Source organism: Bison bison, unplaced genomic scaffold, assembly GCF_000754665.1.
Source record: "Bison bison bison isolate TAMUID 2011002044 unplaced genomic scaffold, Bison_UMD1.0 scf7180017864108, whole genome shotgun sequence".
Classification (NCBI taxonomy): domain Eukaryota; kingdom Metazoa; phylum Chordata; class Mammalia; order Artiodactyla; family Bovidae; genus Bison; species Bison bison.
The window spans coordinates 12210852-12234017 of NW_011494680.1; the positions used below are offsets into that span (position 1 = coordinate 12210852).

Sequence of the window (23166 nt, forward strand, 5' to 3'; positions counted from 1 at the left end):
AATTTTAGGAAATAAATTGAAGAAGAATGTGAAGCAAAAGACTTGATAAATGACTTTGGTTCTGATAAGTAGTAACAAAGTACAGATATTGTTCCCTGATGGCTTCTGAAATATTTTTTTAAGAGAACTGAATTGCATAAAAATAGTAAATATCAACACCATAATCTAGTTCATTACCAGACTCACACTGGGCAGAGGGGAAGTTTTACTTGTTTTGTTTTGTTTTAATCTCTCTCTTCGATTTGTTCTGTCCTTTCACTTGGTCACTTCACGTGTTTTTCTAAAAGCATCACCTCCTAGGTGATCCCAGGCAAGTCCTATTTTATCATCTTGGGTGGTCTCACTGGTCCCAGTAAACCAAGATTTACAGCTGATAATGTCACCTTTGCAAAGGGGGTATTAATACCCCTTTGATACAGATCAGCCAATCCAGAATTCTCATCGGGGGTAACAATTAAATGATGAGGCTTCCCAGAAGGTGCTAGTGGTAAAGAACCCACCTGCCAATGCAGGTGACGTAAGAGACCTGGATTCAATTCTTAGGTCGGGAAGATCCCCTGGACGAGGGCAACCTATTCCAGTATTCTTGCCTGGAGAATTCCATGGACAGAGGAGCCTGGTGTGCTATAGTCTATAAAGTCACAAAGAGCTGGACAGGACTGAGTGACTGATCACACACACACAGTTTAATGATATAATCAATGATTTTGGTGCAATGCACCTTAGGGAGGAAACCAGAAGGGATCTCATGAGATTTTCATTCGAATTAATTCAGGTGATTCTTCAAACTTTCTGAAGACGAGAGCTTCTGCTTTCCTTCCAAACTCAGTGGAGTTTGGCTCTGAATGTGGTCTCTTTTGGGATTTGTCTCTGGCAAACAAGAGATAGAAATAATGAAATAATAGTAATTGGTGCTCATTCAGTGCCTGTTATGAGCCAGACATGTACTACTCACATTAACTTTGTTATTTTCTTTTATTTCCACAGTAACCCTGTGAGCTACCACAGTCCCCCATTGTCTGGATGGCCAGTGTTCACAAATTAGTAACAAACCAATGTGTAGGAGGTAACTAGTGCAGCAGTGGAAGCCCAGACACTAGATGGTGACACTGCATCCCAGGATTCCCAGGAAGAAAACATCTGTGATTCCCCCAAGGCCCAGGAGACAACAACCGTGACCCTGACTTGTACACAAAGTCACAGGCCCGCGGGATTCTACGCCTAAAAGGTTCCAGGTGCCAATTGTTTTCGCTCTAAGAATTGTAGTTGTCACTAAGATTATACCAATCATTTTACTATTCTACTATAAGAATCTCATAAAAACTAAATCAAACCTTATAATAATAATAAATATATTGAAGTTATGTTCATAATAGCCAAGATGAAATAATCTGAAGGTTCCTCAATGGATAAATGGATAAATAAAATGGGTAGACAATGGAATACTCTTTGGCCTTAAAAAAAAAGGAAATCTTGCCACACGTGACAACCTGGGTAGAAGACCTTACACTAAGTGAAATAAGCAAAATAGGCACAAAAGGACAAATACTGCATGACTCCAGGCATGTAAGTTGTCTACAGCAGTCAAAATCATAGACTCAGAGACTGGAATGGTGGTTACAAGGGTCTGGGGAGATGGAATATGCGGAGTTGCTAATCAGTGGACATAAACTCTGTTTTTCAAGGTGAAAAAGTTCTAGAGGTCTGCTGTACAATTCTGTACCTACAGGTAGCACTGTATTGTACGTCTAAAAGTCTGTTAAGAGGGACTTCCCTGGGGGTCCAGCAGTTAAGACTCTGCTTCCAGTGTAAGGGGCATGGATTTGATGCCTAGTCAGGGAACTAAGATCCTACATGCCACGTGGCATGGCCAAAAAAATAAATAAATAAAATAAAAATCTGCTTAAAGGGTAGATCTCATGTGAAGTATTCTTATCTAAATAAATAACATCTTTTTATTAAAAGCAGTGATTTGGCCTTTGAAATATTTATATTTTATTTGAAAAACACTTTTTGTGCTCTTTATTGATTGCGTGTAGACATACACACACACACACACACACACACACACACGGACGTACACACAGGCACACATATGATTTACCTCCAATAACATAATATACTTACCCTTTTTCATATATATCATGTATTCTCAAGTGTACTCCCAGCATGCAAAAAAGGCTATAATTAACATAATGAGGTAAACTGATGGCCTGTTGCTTTTCAGCTTCACTGTGTCTCCTTCTGGGCTGGCATGAGATTCAATCTCCAAGTAGTTTTGACATTTGATAGCAGACTTTGCTTTGCAATACCAGTTTTTAAAGTTCTTATCTACAACAGGTGTTCTTGCTATTCTTCTGACTGCATTTTATAGCTTATTTTTGAGGTGACTGTAAGCCATATTTCCCCATCCTACCCCTTCCTTATCTAAAGAACGTGACACTAAAATTCCCCTAAAAATATCTCCTTTATTCTCTTCCCTGTCTCTCTTCCTGTACTAGTCTCACCACAAGATTTTTTTTTTAATCTAATAACAAAAATGGCTGCTTGCCCAAAGCTCAGAAAGAATTGAAATGTGGGTAACCTGGCTCTTTTCTCTATTAACCATGCAGTCGAGGGCTAAATCTGACAGCTTTCTCAGAAATATCTTTGCTTGTCAGTATCATGGTAATGATTCAAGAACGGTTGGGCTAAACGCCTCAGACTTTTCCAAACACACAGCTCATGCCATGTTCTTTCCCTTTTATGAGCTGCTGTTGACATTGAGATTTTCCACAGCCTCAGAGTCGTTCTTCTACCTCTGTTGAAAGGATGGGCTATTGCAGTCAACGTGAGCTGCTCTGACAAAAAACGTGCTTAGAACATCCTCTGGTGGTGATAACGGGAATCATCGATTTCAACACAATTAGAGGGTCACTGCCCCATTCCACACAATCAACACGTCCCTGGACACATAATAATGATAGAAATACCTGCTGCTTTCAAGATATTTCCACTCCCAGGCCACTTGCTTTAGTCTCTCTGCTGTCAAAGCTCTTAACACATAGTGGCAATATCTCATCAGAGGACTTATTTCCCACTTTTTTTCTATCACAGGTGTAAATCTGAAAGTGAAAAGCAAAGAGACCTTACAAGCTGGTTTTTCAAAAGTTCCACAAAACTTTTGAAAAAAAAAAAGTTCTCATGTGCAAAGTTCCACAAAGATAAAATATTATTCCACAAAGTTGAGCATTAAAAATTACTCCACACTAAGAAAAAGTCGGAGAAGGCAATGGCACCCCACTCCAGTACTCTTGCCTGGAAAATCCCATGGATGGAGGAGTCTGGTGGGCTGCAGTCCATGGTGTCGCTAAGAGTCGGACACGACTGAGCGACTTCACTTTCACTTTTCACTTTCATGCCCTGGAGAAGGAAATGGCAACCCACTCCAGTGTTCTTGCCTGGAGAATCCCAGGGATGGGGGAGCCTGGTTGGCTGCCGTATATAGGGTCACACAGAGTCGGACATGACTGAAGTGACTTAGCAGCAGTAGCAGCAAGAAAAAGTCAAACTCATAGAAACAGAGAGTAGAATGGGGGTTGCCAGAGTTTGGGGGACGAGGGATGTTTGTCAAAGGGTACAAACTTCCAGTTATGAGATGAATACGTTTTGAAAATCTAATGTGCAATATGGTGACTATAGTTAATGATACTGGATTGTCTACTTGAAATTTTGCTAAACAAGTTGATCATAAGGGTTCTCACTACACAGACACACACACACAATGGTAACTATGTCTAACTCTGTGGTGGTAATCATTTCACAGTGTATACCGTATCACATAATCAGGTTGTACTTTTTTATTTTGGCCACCCCACACAACATGCAGGATATGAGCGCCCCAAGCAGGGAAGGAAACTGTGCCCACGATAGTGGAAGTGTGGAATCTTAACCACTGGACCACCAGGGAAGTCCCGCATTGTACATTTTAAATACAAGCCATTTTATTTGTCAATTATACCTTTATGAAGCTGAGAAAAAAACAAATTTGCATAAATAAAAAATGAAACATTATTCCACAGAGATAAACAAAATGCATTGCTTGGGTTTCTTAGTCATGAAAATTAAAGTCTAAACTGTCCGATTTCAACAGTTTGAGATTCCAGAGCTGCTAGGTGACATTCCTTCTCTCGTTGGCTACAGTCTTCATGCTTTGTTTCAAAGCTGCAAACACTATAGAGACTGTTTTTTTTTTTTTTCCCCAACGGTAAATTATAGAAATCAGTAAACAATGAAAGTCTTTCTGGGGAAGGAAGGGCTAAGGCATCAATTATGAATTAATTAAGCTTATTGGCAAACAAAACCTGCGAATTAGGTGAGAATCAGCATTCATTTAGGAGAAGGCAGTGGCACCCCACTCCAGTACTCTTGCCTGGAAAATCCCATGAACAGAGGAGCCTGGTGGGCTGCAGTCCGTGGGGTCGCTAAGGGTCGGACACGACTGAGCAACTTCACTTTCACTTTCATGCATTGGAGAAGAAAATGGCAACCCACTCCAGTGTTCTTGCCTGGAGAATCCCAGGGACAGGGGAGCCTTGGTGGGCTGCCGTCTATGGGGTTGCACAGAGTCAGACACAACTGAAGCGACTTAGCAGCTTAGCAGCAGCATTCATTTAAACCAGTGATGAGAGCGACTGAGAGCATCACGCCTCCTGATACAGGCACGTGTTCTCTGTATTTTATTACACATCATAGAATGAATTAAAACTAATGAGGCTGGCTGGTATGACTAATTTCTTTAATGATTTTGATTAATGTAAAGTTTAAAGAACGTGGCACATGACTATCTGTTGAATGCCATGGTACTGATGTTTCATGCATCAGCTGGCTCCCATGGAGGTCATCGTCCACAGGAATTACTCTGTAACTGTTTCCTTTGTAAATCTTTCAGGATGTAAAAAGGTAAATATGAATACGCTCTTCCCATTCACAGACTGGAACATTGAACTTAAGGCAATCATAAGTTGAAAATAAGAACACTACAGTGTCAAAGAGGGCTTCCCTGGTAGCTCAGATGATAAAGAATCTGCCTGCAATGCAGGAGACCTGGATTCAATCCCTGGGTTGAGAAGATCCTGTGGAGGAGAAACTGGCAACACACTCCAGTATTCTTACCTGAGAATTCGAGTCCTTCAGGACGCCAGAGTCCACACCAGAGCAAAGCCTAGAGACTGAGCACTCAGAGAGAGCCAGGGAGGAAGGTCACACCTTATGTTCCAGGAGCTAAGACCAAGGGCAAGACACCAGCACTAGACGGAGCCACCCTGTACGAAGCGCTGGGTTTGAACACACTGCTCAGTGTGGTCAAAGTTAGTGACTACAAAACATTAGATTTACAAAGCAGTAATTCCCTGTGTGATGACATCGCCAGGAGGCAGGTGACTTATAAAAGGCAGCTACCTTCCCCATCTTGCCATTCACTAGACGGTTGTGTGGCCTGGACTGATGAAATCAGAAAAAACACAACCACAGTATTTTTCAGCCTTGCTCCCCTCACCACTGCCCATCCTCAAACCCAAGAAACAACAGAAAAAATTATTTTTTTGTTGTTGTTCATTGAGGGGTTATAGGGAAGGAGATCTCATAATTTTCTAGCACATAAGAGACGAGATGTAGAAATCAGCACCTACTCACCTGTTATCACAAGGTGAGAATGAATTAAGCATCTTTAATATGTTTTCCTGACGCTTTATTATTATTATTACCTGTGTGTTTGAGTGTATGTGCTCAGTCATGTCTGAGTCTTTGTGACCCCATTCACCGTAGCTTGCCAAACTACTATGGAATTTTCCAGGCAAGAACACTGGAGTGGGTTGCTATGCCCTCCTCCAGGGGATTTTCCTGACCCAGCAATCAAACCCATGTCTCTTGTGTCTCCTGCATTAGCATGCAGATTCTCTACCACTCTGCCACCTGGGATGCCCCTTATTATTACCTAAATAACCATAAATACATATATAAAAGTCAGTATACTTTTAATACAAACACTGGTTCTCCTATGCCTAAAGAACATTACTATGTGTGCCTGAAAATATCCCTCAGGGCTGGGAAGAAACTGTTATATAAATGTAAAGCAAAGTGACAAAAGAGATTTGCCCTGGAATTAAGCTAGGAAAATATTAGAGAAATGTTAAGAAATAATCAGGAGAACTGGTTGTATTACTTTCTGGTGGGCAGGAACTATGCCTGCTGTTTTCAGTGTCATTTATCGTAATTCATCATTGGACCTGATAGTAATACAAATGTCTAGCAACAATAATACTTTGTCTCCACCTAATTAGCTAATTGTTTTCCCAATTCAGATCATCAAATATTCTTGTACCCTCAAAGAAATAGGTGCAATAGGGATGCAAGGAAGATATCACACGAGTCCTACTCTCAAGGAGATTACAACCAAGTTCATGTGTGCATGTTCAGTCGGGTCCGACTTTTTGCGACCCCATGGACTGTATCCTGCCAGGCTCCTCTATCCATGGGATTCTCCAAGCAAGAATACTGGAGTGAGTTGTCATGCCCTCCTCCAGGGGATCTCTTAATGTCACATCTCTTAATGTCTCCTGCCTTGGCAGGCAGGTTCCTTACCACTAGACTGCCGGGGTCCAGCCCCGGCTGATCCAGGGTATTCGAAGGAGAGACGGCATAGGCGACCTATTTATTTAAATATTTATCAAAGATATAAAGAGTAATAGAATGAGGATAGCTCAGTGAGGAAATTCAGTGGAGAAAAGAGGCTGAAATAAGGATAGCTCAGTAGGAAAATTCAGTGAAGAAAAGAGGTTGAATAATTCAGCCAGAAGGTAAGAGAAAGAACGACATGGGGAGACCAAGTTTCGGTGAACACGGCCCGCACTTTATTTTCCAAAGTAGTTTTATACCTTAAGTTATGCATAGAGGAAAATGGGGGAAGGGGTAGAGTCATGCAGCAAGCCAGGCTTTCTTCCTGCAAACTTATCATATGCAAAAGCTTAGGTGATTTGCATCATCTTTTGGCCCAGAGGCCTGTTAACATTTTAAGACCCTTTCTTCAGAAAACTTATTTTTCTCTAAAGGTGATTGGTCAGGAGCCACCCTCCAAAAGCATTAGATAAAGTTGCATTCCTACAGAGCAAAGGTGTGGTGGGCTATAACAAGAAAAAGAATTAACTCAAGGGTCCCAGGTTACAAACATTAAAGCTACTACTTACACCAATTATATTAATCAATACACTGCCAGGGACACAGCAGGTAAGGAATATGGAAACTTAGCAGCAAACATTGGCCCAACAAGTGAAAATCCCTTCACCAATACAATTTCTAATCAATCTTTTAACTACTCAAAAGAATCTGTGTTTAGACAGTTTAGAACATCTCCTGCCTCTCACAGTTGGGAGGCTCTGAACAATCACATGTGGCCGGAAAAACCTATTCAGGCAGGCTAGAGGATTTCCAAAGGAGTTTGTAGGTTAAACACTGTCACACCCAGGAATTATTAACTGGAGCTGTAAGCTAACTCTTTTTTCAGAGACGTAGTGGGGGACAGCCCCCCGTAAAGTCAGAAGTGTAGGTGAAAGCACAAAGCAGAAAGTAGGCAGACTCTGGTTTTGGGTGTAAATGCTTGAGAATTTCCAAGGGGACTCCTGAGGCTCAATCCCGCCTTTGTGTATGCCGAGCCTCCTTCCTCATGACCTTTGTCATGGGTGGAGCTCCTCATGCTGGCTCCCGGCAGTGATAGAATTCCAGTTGAGCTATTCCAGATCCTGAAAGATGATGCTGTGGAAAGTGCTGCACTCAATATGCAATATGCACTCAATATGCAATATGCCGGCTCCCGGCACTAGACTACCACCACCTGGGAAGCCCCTAATACAACCTACTACTAGAGAGTAACTGTAAGGTGGAATGACACAGCTGATGACCACAGAGGGTTAAAGGAGCAAAGACAAGACAAGTTACGTGGAAGAGGACATCCTCGGAAAGGCAAAACAGCTTATCCTGACACTGTATTTGGTCAGAAGATCTTTCTACTTGAGAAGGTCATGTATTCATTCTTACTCTCTGGCACATATTATAAATAAAACAGTACCCTCCACAACAGTGGACTTTGAACTTCAGTTTGCATAAGGATACCTAGAGAAATGGGAAACATGGAGGCACCACCCCAATTCCTAAGCATCTGATTCAGCAGGCTTGCATTTTAATGTGTATTCAAGGTGCTCTTGGTATGGGCCCTTGGGCCCTATTTTGAGATAGATCACTTAAACATTGATACTTGGCTCAATGTCCTTCAGGAAGTTTATTCCATTTAAAGTTGCATTTGACTCATTTCTAATGAGGTGGATGAATCTAGAGCCTACTATACAGAATGAAGTAAGTCAGAAAGAGAAAAACAAATAATGCATATATATATAGAATCTAGAAAGATGGTACCGATGAACCTATTTGCAGGACAACATCAGAGACGCAGACGTAGAGAACAGACTTTGGACACAGTAGGGGAAGGAAAGGGTGGGATGAATTGAGAGAGTCGCATTGAAACGTATACATCAATTACCAGTGTAAAATATTTAGCCAGTGGGAATTTGCTGTATGACATAGGGAACTCAAAGCCAGTGCTCTGTGACAACCTAGAGGAGAGGGATGGGGTGAGAGGTGGGAGGGAGGTTCAAGAGTGAGGGGGCATATGTGTACCTATCGCTGATTCACATTGATGTATGGCAGAAATCAAGATAATATTGTAAAGTAATTATCCCTCAATTAAAAATAAATAAACGTTTTACAAGCTGCCAAAGTGAAATGACAAGGGTTCAGTAAAGTTTTGTAAGACACTTTATAAAGACCCTGCTCTTCCCTCCAGATGACACCCATGACCTAGTCCCCTTTGGCACAACCTACTCTGTACTGGAAGTTAATATGTGGCTGCATTTTTATCAAGGCTAATGAAGAAGTCTCAGGTGGGTTAAACAATAGGAGAGCAAAACTCACACCATAAGGTCTAGATATCTCTTGTCCATAAACCATTATTTGGAAAGAAGTAGACATATTTGACATAAAAAGATTTAGAAGAGACAGAAATAGACACTTTTACTCCTTTGCATTGCAAATTTTATGTGATATGTTATCATTATATTCCCAAAATGTGTTCAGGGTTATGTGACATTGATTTGTTTTTAATAAACCCATGCTGCCTGAGTCTCAATTCATTTGACTGTAGAATTCTGAATAGACTATAAAAACAAATTTCTAGAGTTAATGACCTAAAAAATTGCCATTAATTGAAGTACAAGCATCTATTTCAATTAAAGAATGTCACAATATTTAGTTTACATCTCATAGCTACCACCGTAAATTTAATCATTGGCATAATTTATACTGAAGAGCAATTTGAATAATACACTGTACTTAATGTTGGTCATTAGATGTAATTGCAAATTTATACTATTATAAATGCAGTATGCACTGTACTAGTCTTTATTCTTTTTATTTCCTGTTATATTGTTTACCATTAAAAAACAAAACAGAGGAAACTCTCTTAACCAAATAGCCTTAGAGAAAGTTTACCCAGTGTAATCTCATGGGCATAATCCATCTTTCATAAATAAACTCATAAAAACAACAAACTTTATAAATATTTAACATGCAAGTACTTGGGATTATTCAGCAAATTAAATATCTATATTCCGATTTCTCTTTTTGTGCCAATTAGCTCTTATTCAGCCAATATTCAATTTTTATAGAAAAAAAGCAAAAATCAGAGGTATGATTACTTCCTACTTCTAACATTCCCGTCTCCAGGAGATGAAGGCTGCCATCATCAGGGATGAGTCGGGAAGAGCATGGCGCCTTTATCCTATGGTGAGATGTTGCCTCCCCTCTGTGGTCTCCTTCCCCAAAACATCATCCCAGTCAAACTAGGGAAACCTATCAGACAAACAAAATTCTATTTTGTAAAACTGAGGGAGGTTCTACAAAATACATGCCCAATATTCCTCAAAATTGTCAAGGTTATCAAATAAAGAAGGCGGGGGAAGCCTGCAAACATGTCACATCCAGAGGAGGCCAAGGAGACTTGATGACTAATGCAGCCTGGTGTCCTGAATGGAAAAGTGCAGCAGGAAAAGAGCACTGGTGAGAACTGATCAAATGTGAACTCAGTGTGTTGATGTTGTTGTTGCTGTTTAGTCGCTTAGTCGTGTCTGACTCTGTGCAACCCCATGAACTGTTGTCCACCAGGCTCCTCTGTCCGTGGGACTCTCCAGGCAAGAATACTGGAGTGGGTTGCCATGTCCTCTCCAGAGGATCGTCCCCACCCAGGGATCAAATGCACATCTCTTATGTTGGCAGGTGAATTCTTTACCACTGAGCCACCAGGGAAGCATGAATTAAGTATGGATTTAGTTCATAATAATACACCAGTATGGATTCTTTCATTGTGACAAATGTGCTACAGTAAGTTGAAGGGTTAACAATAGGGGAAAGTGGGTGAGGGGTATATAGGACCACACCGTATAACCTTTGCAACTTTTCTGTGAACTGAACATTAACATAGAATAAAAAGATTAAAGTTGAAAAGCAATACTATGAAAGGACCCTGTAAGAAAATACTCAAACCGCAATAAACGACGTAGGATTAATATCCAGATTATGATCTACAAACTGATTAGGGAAAAAAGCCCCAAAAAATAGTGAAGTAAGGAAAGCACCAGACAGCTTTTTTCCTGAAAACAAATAATAAATATGAAACTATGTTAAATGTACACAGAGATCAAGGAAACACAAATTAAAATGGTCACTTTTTAACCATTACATTAGGAAATGTACACTGATTAAGTCTAGGTCAAGATTAGAGAAACTGGGTGGCCATTCACTGCTGACAGAGCTGTGAATTATTATAGCATCTTTGGAAAGAATTTTACAGTTTATATTAAAATTATAAATGCTTAGACCATTAAGTCCAGAAATTCCAAATGTCATTATTTATCCTAGAAATACTGCAGCCAGAAAATAGGTATATGGACATTTGTTGCTGCAATGTTTATCAAGGTAAAAACTTGACAACTCTGCCCATATTCATAAATAGCAAAGTGAAGTGAAAGTCACTCGGCGGTGTCCAACTCTTCACAACCCCATGGAATATACAGTCCATGGAATTCTCCAGACCAGAATACTGGAGTGGGTAGCTTTTCCCCTTTCCAGGGGATCTTCCCAACCCAGGGGTCAAACCCAGGTCTCCCACATTGCAGGTGGATTCTTTACCAGCTGAGCCACAAGGGAAGCCCATTCACAAACAGAGCAATTACTAAATAAGTTACACTATTTGATAGTATATATATACTATGTATATGATACATGAGATAGTATTAAAAAAGGAGAGAGACCCAAGATTTTGTTGAGTGGGGAGAAAAGCAAGCTACCAAAGAGTAAATTGCCGCACTTTAAAAAATAAATAGGAAAAATGCTAACAAAATTATATATTTCATCCAGGAACCCTAAATTATGTAAACACACAGAAAATAATGTGGGAGATGCTTCCTAAATGAATGGTAGTGGGTACATCTTGAGAGCTGGGGAGACGCAACATGTGTTAAGGATCCTTAACAAAAGGACTCCAGCCAGTGCTGTCTGCTACGGATTTGACAACCAACTCTCCCACTGGGGCTTCCCAGGTGGCGTCAGTGGTACAGAACCTGCCTGCCCATGCAGGAGATATACAGGACGTGGGTTTGATCCCTGGATCAGGAAGATCCTGGAGGAAGAAATGGCAGCCCACTCCACTATTCTTGCCTGGAGAATCCCATGGATAGAGAGGTGCTTGGTGGGAGTCCCTGAGGTCACAAAGAGTTGGACATGACTGAAGCAACTTAGCACACACATCTCCCACTGTAGTGTCTACTGGTTTCTGAGGAATAAATCCATCCACCATGAATAATTTTATGGCTTCAAAAGCTACTATTTTAACAGCTGTATCTTCCAAGCCCATATAAGATGGCTCTAACGTATTACTGACTCTAGCCATGCTCCTTTTTTTGACTTGTATAGTTAGAACTATTTTTAAATAAGAAATAAAAATACTCTATCTGTATTATTCAGAGACTCCAGAATCAGAAAGGTCCTGAATGGCATTTAAAAGTCCTTGGAATGCTACCATGCACTCTTGATGTTATTTAAAATTTCTATGTCAGCAACAGCAGGAATTGAACTCACATCCCCTGCGTTAGAAAGCAAAGTCTTAACCACTGGACCACCAGGGAAATCCCAAACAGCAAAAGTTTTAGCAGCACCAAATGTGAAATCAATGTTGTATTTATGAAAGAACTCAGATGGAGTTGAAAGTTTCAAGATGTATTCAGTACCAATCAGATGAAGGCACACTGACTTCTATAGACAATAGGTAGGATGCAGCAAGGTTAACCAGGGAAGAAGAAAAACAGACTAATTGTATTCCTTCCACACAGAGAAGGAATTTGGTTCTTAAAAAAGACTGTCTTGTATTTTCAGCTAATGGATACAGACACCATAATATAATCTCCACCTTTTGATAAGTATGTGTGATATCTAATTTAGTACTACAATAGTTTGGTCAAAGTACTCAAAGGGTTTCAAGTGTGTTAACTGTTAAATCCAACATGAAGACCAGATCACAAAACCCAGAAGTTGGGTGCTGCATGGTGCTGAGGTTCAGGCGCTCAAACTGGCATCTGGTCTCGTCACCCAGGGAGGCAGGTCCGCCTCCATCTTGAACATTCAGTGAATTGTACATAGTGAAGGAGCTTAAGAAATCTAATGAAATATAATCTTAGTCTAAGATGCTTCAGATAGCTACCTTATTCTTTTCTTCTCCCCTCCGTTTTATACCCCTCAGAACTTCAGTCCAGAGATCATTGTTTTGAAATAACAGAAGCATTAAAATGATCTTAAGTTGATGTGAATGATTAAATGATCTTAAGTTGGAAGTGAAAAAGTATTTGAATTTTTGAGAAAGATAATGAAAATGATATGGTTATCTCTGCTTCCTCCCACCTCAACCAAAAAAAGCTTTAAAAAAACTGAAGTGAGAAATTACTACTCCACTCAATAAATAAGAAAATAAAAATCAAAGAAAAATTAAATTACTTTCTTTTCAGAGTAGAGCAAAATGCAGAGTTTCCTTATATGAGAATGAAGGGAAAATCCATTTCTGCATTTTATCTCATTTTTCTTTCATTTTGTTTTGTTTCAATATAGTCTCCACTAGGAGATGGTAATATAATGAAGAAAAGAGGTTTGGGCAGAAAGAAAGGTAACAGATTCAAATAATGTTAATTCTCTCATTATCTGCTCTTATATCTAAAGTCTGGATATGATTGCATTCCCTGCGGAAAAAGGAAAATATATCTGGTGGTCCGGTTATAAATAGGCCAATATTTTATTCCTATGTTACAAAAGAAAGAAATTTTAAGTAAACCTGCATGTGTGCTACTTATTTGAGTAATATATTTCTAATCCTAGAAGCACTTGGGAAAATAGTATAATGCAAAGCCTCATTTTCCCCAAAGGAACAATGCTATAATCAGAGGGATAACTGTGAGATACTTTCAGTTAGAAGTAATAAAGTTGAAGAAAGAGTTAAAATAAAGTAAGATAATAGTCTGGCAAGAAATGAAAATGAAAAGGGAACTTCTATGACTTGCTGCAATTTGGTTTTATCTTCTTGTTGGAATGAATATTGAATTCAAGGAGGCACAATTATTGGCGGTTCCTAGAAAAGAATGAATTCCATGCTTAATAGTTAATAAACTCAAATTATATCAAAGTAACTTTTAAAAGCTTATTTCTTTTATCTACAATATTCTATAATATCAAGCAGGTAGCTATTGGCTATAATCTCCAGGGAACTGTATCACTGTGATCAAAATCTCATAGATTCTGTACGAGGCCAACAATATAATCAGGACAAATTACAGTGTAATATAGTATGACTGTTCTTGTGCAAATGTAACGTGGCTGTCCCATTATTTGCATCTCATATTTTAAGATAGTAGGAACAGAAAGAAACCATGTGTAGAAATTCACTTTTTAAAAAGAACATTAATCTTAAATTCAGACAATATAAATACATTTACTAATCAATTAAGACTATGAAGGTCAGGTGATTCAGAATATTATATCTGGAATAATTTTTTTATTGTTCACAGTATACAACAAGAAGCTTAAAAGGGAAACTAGAACATCAATAAAATCAGTTCTAATGAAATATGCAAAAATCAGGGATACAGACGCTTGGTCCAGAGTTAGCTATTAGATCAAGTTAATTTCCCCTATTTAAAGCTTTTAATGATATGAATAGATAGATTAAGGTAGAGATACACATAAACTTTTCAACAATACAATGGAATCACATTAATTTGAAGCTCACAAATTTTGTAGATAGATCAAAAATTTTTATAATTTAATAAGTACCCTAAAGATATTCAAGAAAAGTTTATATCATCTGGGACCTCAGATTATTCCTATAATTTCAGATGTTAAACAAGGTAAAAGGTAACTAAACAGCTGAAAACACAAGACCCTATATATAAGAATCAGCAGAAATTACCGAAAACTGAAATGGATGCATAGGAACTCTCAGTTCAGTAGCTCAGTCATGTCCAACTCTTTGCAATCCCATGGACTGCAGCACACCAGGCTTCACTGTCTATCACCAACTCCCTGAGCTTGCTCAAACTCTTGTCCATTGAGTCAGTGATGCCGTTCAACCATCTCATTCCCCGTCATCCACTTCTCCTCCTGCCTTCAATCATTTCCAACATCAGAATCATTTCCAATGAGTCAGTTCTTTGCATCAGGTGGCCAATGTATTGGAGCTTCAGTATCAGTCCTCCAAATGAATATTCGGGACTAATTTCCTTTAGGAACTCTAGATAGTAGAATTATCGAACTACAAAATAAGTAATTTATTATAGGCCAAGGTTAAAATTATCCACAGCATAATGGAAACTGTTACACAGTGACTTAGATGGTTTGGAGAAAAATCAAGTATAAAGTTTAAAGCTGAAAATATAGTAACTGAAATTAAGAACTCAGTGGGAGAGTTTTCACAAGACATCCAGCTGAAGAGTTAGTGAAACAGAAGATAGGTTAGAAGAAATTAGCTGAGTGAAACATGGAGTAACAAAAAGATTTAAAATAATGTTTAAATGTAGGCGATGCTGTTGCCGATGTTCAGTGGCCAAGCCATGTGAGACTTTTTGGGACCCTATGAACTGCAGAACACCAGGCTTCCCTGTCCCTCATCATCTCCTGGAGTTTGCTAAAACTCATGCCTATTGAGTCAGTGATGCCATCCAACCCTCTCATCCTCTCGTTCCCTTCTCCTGCCTCCATTCTTTGCCAGCATCACAGTCTTTTCCAAAGAGTTGGCTCTTTGCATTAGGTGACCAAAGTATTGGAGCTTCAGCTTCAGCATTAGTTCTTCCAGTAAATATTCAGGGCTGATTTCCTTTAGGATTGACTGGTTTGATCTCCTTGCTGTCCAAGGGACTCTCAAGAATCTTCTCCAGCACCACAATTTGAAAGTATCAATTCTTCAGCACTCAGCCTTCTTTATAATCTAACACTCACATCCATCCATGACTACTGGAAAAATCATAGCTTTCACTATATAGACCTTGTCTGCAAAGTGATGTCTCTGCTTTTTAATACACTGTCTAGGTTTGTCATAGCTTTTCTTCCCAGGAGCAGGTTTCTTTTAATTCCGTGATTGCTGTGTCTGATCTGATGTTAATCTCATTCAGTCTATTTTTGTGTGTATATGTATCGTATTTTTCACCTCTCAAAGTTTCCTTTGGTCCTTTATCATGTTTATCATTTCTTTCCTGATCTTTTCCATCTTTTCTTTTATATCCTTGAGCATATTTAAGATTTATAAATGTTGTCTTAAGATCCTTGTCTCCTAATTTCTTTCTCTCTGTCATTTTTGGTGCTGATTTTCCTCTGGGTATTGGGTGTAGTTTCCTGCTTATCTGCAAACAAAGTAACTTCTTTATCATTTACTTATCACTGTGAGGGTTATGTCATTCAGATTTTTGTTTGTTTGTTTTCTTTTAATGAGTATTTGCTTCTCTGGCACTTTCACTTGTACACCATTTTGAGCCCTTCAAGGCTTGTTGCTAATCTTTATCAGTGAGCCCAGAGAAGATGACTCTAGGAGTAATTTAGCCCTGAGATGATGGTGTAACCCCTGGGAGAATTTTGCCAATACCCCATGTCATACCAGGAAAAGGCAATGCAACCCACTCCAGTACTCTTGCCTGGAAACTTCCATGGACGGAGGAGCCTGGTAGGCTGCCATCCATGGGATCACAAAGAGTCAGACACGACTGAGCGACTTCACTTTCACTTTTCACTTTCATGCATTGGTGAAGGAAATGGCAACCCACTCCAGTACTCTTGCCTGGAGGATCCCAGGGACGGGAGAGTTTGTGGGCTGCCATTTATGGGGTCGCCCAGAGTTGGACACGACTGAAGCGACTTGGTAGCAGCAGCAGCAGCATGTCATACCAAATTTCTTCATGCAGGTTGCGAAGACCATGAACTCTCCCCAGTCCTGTGTGAGCTCCTAGAATCCTTTGGTCTACTGCTTCCTGGTGGCTCTTTTCTTGGCTTCTGTAAATTCACCTCCTACATGTGCAAATGAGTATTTAGCCAAAGACTCAGAAGGAACCCTCTGCAGATCTCCAGCACTCTCTAATTTTCCTGGCCCTCTGCCCATGAAGTGTGACTGCATCAGCCTCCCCAAACTGCCATCTCTGTCTCCCTAAGTCAGTAAGCCACCAGCTCCATGTATGTCCTCCCACCCTCTACCACAGCCTGGAAACTGCTTCAAGCAAGGGCTCAGTCCATTGTTTTCCTTCTCTTGGGCTCACAGTCCAGTTTTCTAGGTTTTATGAAAGAAGAGCAGCTTCTAAAGCATTTAATTCTTCCTGGGAAGAAGTGGAAGTCCTGCAGTAGGTACTCTTTTATGCTTTCTTAGGATTTAATAGTGCTAATGCAGCCTACATTTAAACCTATCTAAAGAACTTCCCTGATGGTTCAGATGGTAAAGAATCTGCCTGCAATGCAAGAGACCTGGGTTCAATCCCTGGGTTGGGAAGTTTCCCTGGCGAAGGGAATGGCTACGCACTCCAGTACTCTTGCCTGGAAAATCTCATAGACGAGGAGGCTGGTGGGGTACAGTTCATGGGGTTGCTAAGAGTCGAATACGACTAAGCAATTAACACTTTTAAACAGCTTACAAGTTTAATCATAGGCTGCATTAGCACAATTAATTACTAAGAAAGCATTCTTGCCTGGAGAATCCCATCCTCAGAAGAGCCTGGTGGGCTGTAGTCCATGGGGTCGCAAAGAGCTGGGCACGACAGAAATGACTGAAATGCATACACACAAATGTAAAAATACAATATTTTGTCTATTTGTGTCTGAGAGTTTTTAACCCAATCAAATCCCAGGACAAAAACTGTTGGCATCTAAGGTTTTCTTCCTCCTCCTCCTCACCCCATCACTTGACTGTTATCTCCTTTTGCTCCTTCAAATATTTGCTTAAATTCCTGTCTCTCATTATAAAATATTCAGTGATAAGATCTGACATATAAGGGAATGGATATGCCCTGCATTGGGTAGGCTGTCTACTGCCCCTCACTTAGGGAATACCAAGAAAATCTTTCTGCAATGAGCTGGTTGGTCAAGGGTTAAAGATTAGTCATTTCTGTTTCAAAAATGACTATACATTACTTGTCACTTCCTGAGTGTGAGTCATTCATATCAGCCTGATAGCTGGCATTATAAAGAATAGATCTTTCTTTATGACTTTTTTCCATCAGATTTATTTTTGCTATTTCTGAGGCAAGTGTCACAGGAAAGCAATATGTATATACATTCTCTGAGCAACTGCACCAGGAAAAACATTAAAAGGATGGGAGGCTGGCTTATAACTGTGTCTGTGAGGAGGGGCAGGGGACATGTGGAAGGGTGGGGTAATTGAGGGGAAGGATGGAGAAAGAAATTTTGAACACTTGGCCAACAAAGACACTGCTGTCAGTGCTGAAAATGTGAAGAGAATGTTAGCATCAACAGGACTCTACCCCCAAAAGAATTCTAAGGTTTTAATGCTGTATCATAATCTTTCCTACAGTACCAAAATGTTTAAATGCTGTATGTTAGAAAATTTCTCAAACAGACACAAAGGTGGACATTGATGACATCTTTGGTGGCTAAAGGGAAGATTTCTACTTCATACCATGTTTCACATTTTTGACAAACAGGCTGAGCTAATATGACAAGTTTTCTTTATTGTTAATTCTTTATGGTGAGAAAATACATATTCTTAATTTTATTACCATTCTTTTAACTTTCTCTAAACTTCAAACTTACAGATTTATTGTTCAAAAGGAAAATAAAAGTAAAAAGATACTCAAAGCATGAGAATTTAGTGATGATTTCAGTAGGGCTTGGTAATAAAGAGAAGATGGAGAGAAGATCACAAGAAATCTTTAAGGAAAATACTACTATTATTCTAGCTTTACCAGCAAAGAACCAAAATGTCCTCGTCAAGACTCAAACTGGTCTAAACAAAATGAAACAATAAAAAGTGGGGGAGGGGGGTAGAAAAAACTTGAAAAATTTTCCTCTATACTTATAAGTTCTTTTGGCTGATCGAATTAAACTGATGTGAGATAGATTAACAGGAGAAAAGCAGATGTAATTTCCAATGTATGACAGGCTCACAAAGACATGAAAGGGTCAAAGGCAGTCAGGCAATTGAAGCTTATCTCCCATCCTGAGCTAAGGAGGCTGGGGTCGGGGGAGCGGGGGGCGGTGGGGACGGGAGGCTGGGACTTCAAAAGGGAAGAAGGCAGTTCACAGGGAGATAGGAAGAGACCACGTTTGGTAAACAAATGTTTGCCGTGCCAGGGAGGAACAATGGGACACACACGCCATACACACTCAAGGGGACACAGGCACTGCCGACTCCCTCCTGCTCACCACACCTGGCCCGTATCCTTTGCGGTTCTCTCTGCTGACGGTTCTCTTTTCTTGTTTGTTTATCTGTCCTTTTTACTCAGCTTGTTTCATTTCACATAATTACTCTGAAATTTCTCATTTTGTGTATATCATGAGTGCAGTCCAGTTATTCCTAAATAGTATTCCTTTATGGGGACATTGTTTTTGTTGTCTAGTCACTCGGCCATGTTCAGCTCTTTGCAACCCCATGGACCACAGCCCAGCAGGCTCCTCTGTCCATGGAATTCTCCAGGCAAGAGCACTGGAGGGGCTTGCCACTTTCATCTGCAGGGGATCTTCTGACCTGGGGACCAAACCCGTGTCTCCCGCATTGGCAGGAGGGTTCTTTACCACTGAGCCACCAGGGAAGCTTTATGTGGATATACCACAGTTCATTTTTACGTTTACTTGTTGATGTACATTTGGACCATTTCCTGTCTGGGGCTGTCACAAACATGATACGAATATGTGTGTACAAATATTCATATAGATATGTGCTATCCTTTGTCGTGGAGAAACTACCAGACTTCCCACAGTGGCAGTACCATTTTTCATTCCCACCGTTAATGTATGAGCATTCTAGCTGCTCCACCGGGAGCAGACAGTTCTTAGACCAGGCCCTCTATTTAAATCCTTTAGTCAGTTAAGGGGGATGTAAAAAGCTCCTTCTGAGCCTTTTGGACCTTGGTCATCTTCAGCTTAGAATAATCCACGTACCAGAGTGGCACATTTTGGAGAGGCTCATTCTGAAGTCCTTTAATTCCATGGAAATAAAATATCCAGAACTGGATCCAGTAAGCTTAGATACAGCAACTCAAAGCACATTACCAGAGCTCTCTTGTGTGGACTCTTTACAGCTCCACAGACCTCCTCCTCTGTGGCTTAAAATTTACTCTCTACGTGGTTTCCCTGGTGGCTCAGTTGGTAAAGAACCCTCCTGCAATGCAGGTTGGGAAGATCCTCTGGAGAAGGAAATGGAAACCCACTCCGGTATTCTTGCCTGGGAAATCCCATGGGCTGAGGAGCCTGGCAGACTACAGTCCGTGAGGTCACAAAGAGTCAGATACAACTAGAGCGGCTGAGTACACAGGCACGTGAAAACTAAGTTACCATCCTCATAACTGGCGATCGTGAGCAGCTGTCTCACTCCTCTGTCCAGGAAACTCCAGCAAAATTCTCAGACTGGCTCAGTTCAGGCCATGCGTGCTCAGTCACTTCAGTCACGTCTGACTCTTTGTGACCCCATTGCTGTAGGCTACCAGGCTCTTCTATCCATGGGATTTCACAGGTAAGAATACTGGAGTGGTTACCATGCCCTCCTCTAGGGGAATCTTCCCAAAATCAGGGATCGAGCCAGCATCTCTCGTGTCTTTTGCATTGGCAGGCAAGTTCTTTACCACTAAGCCATTTGGGAAACCCTCAGGCCATGGGCCCATCCCAAATTAATCACAGTGGCCACGGGGGTTGAGTGTTTAGACTGCCCTCTCTGAGTCACTTTATGGAGGAGGTAAGACCTTGGACTTCCCTGGTGGCTCAGCGGTAAAGAACCCATCTGCAACACAGGAGACTCAGGTTTGATCCCTGGGTTGGGAACATCCTCTGGAGAAGGGAATGGCAACCCACGCCAGTATTCTTGCCTGGGAAATCCCATGGACAGGCTGGCAGGCTATAGTCCATGGAGTCACAAAGAGCTGGACACGACTTAATGACTCAACAACAGAAAGATCTTGGCAACTTTGCTAGGTGGGAGAGTATATTCCACAGAAATATACTCAGAAAAACTAAGTTGAATATTCAAGATTCCATAACCATTCGAGGCTGAGCACTGGAATGAGTAGTACGTAAATATTTACTGACTAAATAAACTTGAGTCTGTGTTCTAAGATCCAAACCCATGTCCTTTCCTGCACATACAGCCTCTTATATTTTGAACAACATACCCACGTCTCTTATGTCTCCTGCATTGGCAGGTGGGTTCTTTATCACTAGAGCCACCTGGGAAGCCCTACTGAACTACCCCTACATTCTCAAAGTGAATAGAATTCACCATGTGGATTGACAAAGAAAATTGAAACATAAAATGAGTCCTTAGAAGACCAATGCTACATGACACTGCTCTATTGTCAATTCTTTGTACTACTCTTGGTTATAAGGATTTGCTAATGATCTTGCTAATTCTTTGAAAATGAAGCATTTTCATTGCACTCAACCCTCCAACATCAGGGGTAGTTTAGCTTAAGAAGAATCGTAGAATCTGCTGCCTTAAGAGCCACAGAACAGGACTATTATGCTGCTACTATTTCCACCTGTGTCTTTCATCTATTGTGTTTTATCTCCTCTTTTTCTCAGATTCTATCAATAAGAATGCTTGATTTGAATTAATGGGAGAATGAGCTGTTAGTGTCTATTAAATGTTTTTTAAAATCTGTTTTATCCTTTAAAAATCAAAACGATTTTTCTTTTCCTTTCAAAGTGAAAAAGGAAAGAGAAACCTGAAAATTACCAAGCATGGAGGGAGACATTTGCATTTAGGCTCTGGCACTAAGTTATTTTTCTGTTGTCAACAAACAGAGAGCTTGATTTTAAGTGTTGCCAGCTTCTCTCTAAGCTTCATTATTCCCTTCGGCTCCACAATAAAAAGAAAGAAGTTACAGATACTCTTTCTTTATCATCTAGGATTCCTGGGGAAAGATTGAAGCATCCTTTCTGGCTTTGAGGGAAAATGTGTGACTTTCATTAACATGAACAGGAGTGCTTTGCGCTGGTAGAAGAGACTCCATGTTTTAAATGCTTGAGTGATGATTCCTGCAAAGCTGGAAAAGGCTTTTTGTCTCAGGCGGCTCTGCCTACTGTTGCAGGACCAGAATTATGAATCACAGTAGGCCGTCCTTTTAAGACAGGCTCTCCATCCACAGTGATTCCAGGACACTTGTGCAGAAAAAGATGTCATTGCAAGCAATGCCATGTACCAGGCACGCTTCATCACTCCAGCACTACTAGAGAAGGCTTCCCGGCAACACACTTGTTACCACTGGAGAAAGAAAGACTAAGCTAATTGAAACACTATGTAACACTCTTCTTTTCTCTGGTAGGTTTAAGGTAAAACAAAAATAATAGTATTGCTTTTGTAGTTGCAAAGGCTGAAGAAAACCCACTGAAATATATGTGGACACAACCACCTGATTCTTTTTTTTTTAATATCCCATATGTACTATGTAAACAGAGATACATATTGTTTTTTATGTTCACATCTGAATAAGAAAAATAGCCTTTTAAGTAAAATAATTATGGAATAGGAAGAGATAGCAATGGTTTTTTAAAGATCCAATAAATCATATAAACTGATCTTTCAAAAAATGTTTGTAAGTTGCTAAAGATATGAAGAGAAGAAGAAATGACTGAAATTAATTCTGAAGACAAAGCCCCATCAAAATGAGAAAGTGCACCAGCTTACACTAAATGAAAAAGCACTCATGTGGCATAAAGCAGATAGAATAAATCAGCTTTTAAAGGAGTAAAAATATTCAAAAGGAGAGCTGTTTGAAAACAAACAAAAAAGAAGTTAGAAGATGATGAAACTGCCAAAGTGAGGAATGGGCCAGGCCAGTGGCCCAGGAGGGTTTACCAGTTCTCTTGGGGCTGCCCTGCATCTCCTAAGCTGGAACCCTGCTCAGCCTGGGGATCCACCCAATCCACCAGCTGGTACCCTCACCTCTCAATGTGCGGGCAGAGGCCCACCCAGTGCACACCAACTCACCTGGCCTTGTAGACACCAAGCTCCAAAGTCCTCGTAGATTGGTCTTATGCTGCTTCGTCTGGAGAAAGGAGACTGGCAGCAGTCCAGGATGTTAAGACAGAGTTGAAGGGTCTGGGTGTGTCAGAGCTGACCCAGATATCCTCTTAGAGAAAGTGTAGAAAATAGAAACAGGATCAGGAACTGCTAGGACAACCACATGTGTATTATTTTTTACCAAGAAGACACACCCATTTTGAGTGCATGACCCCTAACAATTGTGTTGTCAGCAAGTTGGAAAGAGAAAGATGCTTGCCTTTAGGATAATATTAAACACCAAAAATTTACTGGCTGTTTTCCAGGGGCTTTTTTTTTTTTTT

The 23166-nt window shown here is 40.3% G+C and overlaps 1 long non-coding RNA gene across 1 annotated transcript; it reads right to left on the reverse strand.

Moving 5' to 3' along the window:
- Positions 1 to 691: 691 nt before the first annotated feature.
- Positions 692 to 22945, reverse strand: LOC104987894. The gene is made up of 3 exons (XR_825181.1): positions 22811 to 22945; positions 2973 to 3104; positions 692 to 870 (listed from the first exon to the last, which is right to left on the reverse strand). It is a non-coding gene; the product is annotated as an uncharacterized LOC104987894 (long non-coding RNA).
- Positions 22946 to 23166: the final 221 nt, after the last annotated feature.